General features: G+C 38.0%; 1 long non-coding RNA gene across 1 annotated transcript; it reads right to left on the bottom strand.

Annotated features, from left to right (window-relative positions):
* Positions 1-1,956: 1,956 nt before the first annotated feature.
* On the bottom strand, positions 1,957-3,093 carry LOC101737026 (uncharacterized). The gene is made up of 2 exons (XR_209908.4): positions 2,959-3,093; positions 1,957-2,417 (listed from the first exon to the last, which is right to left on the bottom strand). It is a non-coding gene; the product is annotated as an uncharacterized LOC101737026 (long non-coding RNA).
* Positions 3,094-4,580: the final 1,487 nt, after the last annotated feature.

Here is a 4,580-nt window from a genome sequence, read left to right as displayed (position 1 = left end):
GACGGTGACTGGCTCCTGCGTGATCAGGATTCGGGGAGTAGTCAGCGGCGGCAACGATAAGGCGATTATCATGACGCATAGCCTTATCGAAGTACCGTTCCGACGCTGACTTCATGTATTTCTGGATAGATTCGAGGCCCAGGTCGTCGTGTAGGTCAACGTTCCTCACGAACCACGGAGCTCCGACGGCTAACCTGCAAAAGCGGGATTGTAAAGATTGGAGGGTGTCTATGTGTGTGCGGGCCGCGTGAGCGAACACCACACTCGCGTAAGTCATGACGGGCCTAATGCAAGTTTTGTAAAGTATCACCTTGTTCCGAAGGGACATTTTACTCCGCTTACAGATCATGGGGTAGAGTCTACCGAGAATAAACGCGGCACGGTCACGGACTGATTTTATATGCGGGCGGAATGTCATCGATGCATCCAGGATAACGCCCAGGTACTTGACCTTCCTGGCCCAGGGTATGGGTTGTCTAAAGAGAGTAATCGGGGGTGTGAGATTCCTCCTCCTAATCCGGGAGGAAATCCGTGTGGAGCTTCCCCTCTGAAATAGCACCGCAGTACTTTTCGCTGGGTTGATGTCTATGCGCCATTTTCGGAACCACTGTCCTAGGGCTAGGGCTGCGCTCTGAAGCTTCTTCGCGATTAAGGACTTGTTTCTACTGGAATAGTAAACAGTCGTATCGTCGGCGAATAAAGCTAAATGGGTCGGCGGCGACCGGGGAATATCGTTAACGAATAAGCTAAATAGGAGGGGTGAGAGGACAGAGCCTTGCGGGACTCCAGCTGTGAGAGAAGTAACTATAATAAGACGGCTTCATATATATGTAGATGCTTTTGCATTGCGTTTCTAGAATTTCTAACGGGGAAACTAAAAAAAAAAAAAGGTGTTGCAAAATTGCAAATAACAGTGCACGTTTAAACAACATCGCAGACAATTGAAACGCGCCCTCGGAACAATGCAGTTGGATGCGTCGTGCCTCTGCTAACAATTACGTTACAACGAGAAAGTAGCTTCATTATACAGCCGTACATGTTGTTTTAACACTTCACTCGTTCCGTTGGCCTTTTGTTTTTATTTTGTTTAGGCTCCAAGTTTCGTTTCAATGTGAATTGAGGAGATGGTGGTAGGACTTGGTGGTAGGACCTCTTGTGAGTCCGCGCTGGTAGGTACCACCGCCCTGCTTATTTCTGCCGTCAAGCAATAATGCGTTTCGGTTTGAAGGCTGGGGCAGCCGTTGTAACTATACTGAGACCTTAGAACTTATATCTCAAGGTGGGTGGCGCATTTACGTTGTAGATGTCTATGGGCTCCAGTAATCACTTATTACCAGGTGGGCTGTGAGCTCGTCCACCCATCTAAGCAATAAAAAAAAAGATGATAAGGAACGATATAGTGTCAAAGTTTTCATTATATCTTTCGGCGCTCTGCTATAATAGAAAAAAACATGTGTGCAATTCACATTGACGCTATGATCAGTTGACCCAAAAAAGACATAATAATCATCATTATTACGACCATTAGCTACAGTTTTGACTAATGCTATGGCGTGTAAACTTGCAAGATAGATACAATCTTACCTATTTCTGCCGCGAACTAGTCATTCGTTCCTATTTGAAGGATTGCGATCTCCGTTATAGTATAAGTTGAGACTTATACTTCAAGGTGGATTGCTGCATTATTATTGTGAAGTCTATGAGTTTCAGTAACTACTTTACACCATACAGGCGTTCATCAGTCTTGCAATAAGAGTTAACTTAAAAAAAAGGTAATAACTAATCTAATTCCATAATGAGTATGATGCTGTGTACTTTAATTTTAAATTGGTATCATATAACAAATAGCTCATAAAAGATTTTCTAGTTTCAGACGTCTCTTAATGATGCCTTTTTTATATGAATTTTCTTGCTTGTGTTTAGTCTGGTATACTTGGAAGAAAATTTCGACAACTATTACGGTAATTTAAAATTTTTAATGACCAAATACAAAATTTACATAATACTACAATGTTTTAGAGTTGTATATTCCTGCCATAAATATAGTTTTGCTATCATTAGCATTTGTTTCAGCTATACATATAACGGGTTAAATTTAATTGAAGATATTTAAAAAAATAGGCACAATAGATTTGTGTAAAAAAAGCCTAAATTTCACAGCATTTTAAACTTTTTTACTAGGACGAAAGAACACAGAAAGATGAAAAATAAGCACTGTGAAGAGACACGACTCAGTACAGGGTTTCAGTATGTACTCATATTTGTATTGGAATTGAGGAGCAAACACGATCGCATCGGCACTGACAAGCATCGGAGCGTATCGATTTCAATATTTACCTTCCGATTCCATAGTACATATTTTTGATTTTTCCTGTACACGTTTTCATAGTTCGATGTACTTTTACTGAAGTTATAGCCTGTAAAAGCACGACTCATAAATATTCAATATTTCTTCCGTGAATCGGATTTGTTCTTAAAGACAACACAGGAAACAAAAAATATTATTTATTATATAATATATTATATAATGGTATGAAGTATTTCAGAGTGAATAAACAATAAAAGACTTCATTGCGTTCTCTGTTATCTATATATTAATACGTGAAGCAAAAACTTTGTATCCCTTTTTACGAAAATTGCGCGGACGGAGGAGTATGAAATTTTCGACACTTATAGAGAATATAGAGAAGAAGTGCACAATGCTAATTGTTTTTTTAAATAATGCATAAAAGATACATTAAATTAACAAAGAAAACGCTACACACACTACATACCATGTATTTGACGCACACATGCATGCATACTATTTATTGTCAAACTTTTGTTCTTGACGTCTGTTGTCAAATTGAGAATAGATTAAATATTGTTTGTCTTTGTTAATATTTTTTATAGTGTAGTCTTGGCGAAATTTGTGATTATAGAAGTATAAAATACAATCATAATAGTGTACAAACTTACAATTCCAATTAATTATAGTCGAATTTCGACTACTGCGGGACCTCTACTATGTATAAATGTAATAAAAAATATATTTTTAAACAATTTGAACTTTCTTTTTACTGAATGTCAAACTCCCCTGAATGACATAATTAAGAAAAATCCTTTTTAGAAAACTAAAGAGTTTTATTTAGACTATGAACGTTTTTCAGCGTCTGTCGTACTTCGATAATTGGGATGCATGATTGTATTACAATGGAAACCGATAGAATGGAGATACCTGGTCTACTCTTAAAGGCTTAATACACATTTTTTTTTGGGCCAGGGCTTTAATCGGGTTTTCCGTAAGCGGTGAGGAGTTACGTGCGTCACTTGCCCCATGCAGCATTGTAGGCGATCATTGAAGCTTTTTTTTATTGCTTAAATGGGTGGATGAGCTCACAGCCCACCTGGTGTTAAATGTTATTTTTTTTTTTTTTTTTTTTTTTTTTATTTATTTATTACACTTCATGTAAAATTTACATTGGCGGACTTAATGCCTAAGGCATTCTCTACCAGTCAACCAAAGGTAGTGCAGAGTAAATAGTGGTAGGTGCAATGAAATTTATATTAGGTAACGAATACATACAAAAAAAGTATATCTACATATATACAAAATCACATATACATATACATACACATACACATACATACATACATATATACACATATACACATATACATACATATAATAGTTTATACAGTATTAAAAGGAATATATTAATAAATTTCCTTAACAAATAATTTCATTAAGTTCATGACGATTCCGCTAACTTTTCCAACAGCATTCGCCGAACCCTTAACTTGAACGTGCAGCGGTTAGTAATAGTCCTGATCTCGAGAGGAAGCGCATTCCATAGCAGAACAGATTGCACGACGAAAGAGTTACGAACATAACTAGAACTATGTGTGGGACAACGAATTAATAGGCTATTGAGAGAACGTAGGGCCCGCTCATGGCTGGAGTGAAGATATTGAAAATAGGAAGTTAGATAGGAAGGAGGTTCGGGAGACATAAGTAAGGAATGAAGAGTCGTCAGTGCACGTAAATTACGACGCTGGCGAATCGGTAGAAGTTTGAGCTGAGCACGATAGGAAGATATATGATCATATTTACGAAGATTAAAAATAAATCGAATGCAGTTATTAAGAAGACGATCAAGTTTATTAAGAAGGTCTGCATTCAGGTCAAAATAACACACATCACCATAATCAATTATAGGGAAGATCAAGGCTTGTACTAGCATAGTCTTGGTCGCTGATGGTAAGAAATTCTTGAGGCGATACAGAGCACGAAGAATTCCAGAGGTTCTTTGTCCAACGTAAGATACTTGAGCTTTCCAGTCGAGTGTGGAGTCTATGTAAAGGCCTAGGTTTTTAACCACGGAACTTAGCGGAATTGCTGTACCATTATAGAATATAGGTGGGAGTGACATAGTAGTTAAGCGTTGGATCATACGAGGACTGCCCACAATAATGGCTTGGCATTTCGTTGGATTCACAGTTAAGCCAAACTTAGTTGACCAACTGCATATGTAGTCCAGATCCTTATTTAGCTGGTTTATTGCCTGAGAAATAGACTCCACAGTCGTCTGTCTGTAAAG

The sequence above is a fragment of the Bombyx mori genome, chromosome 21, assembly GCF_030269925.1.
Source record: "Bombyx mori chromosome 21, ASM3026992v2".
NCBI lineage: Eukaryota > Metazoa > Arthropoda > Insecta > Lepidoptera > Bombycidae > Bombyx > Bombyx mori.
The sequence above is the reverse complement of the archived record's forward strand: the minus strand, read 5'-3'. Positions and strand labels throughout refer to the sequence as shown.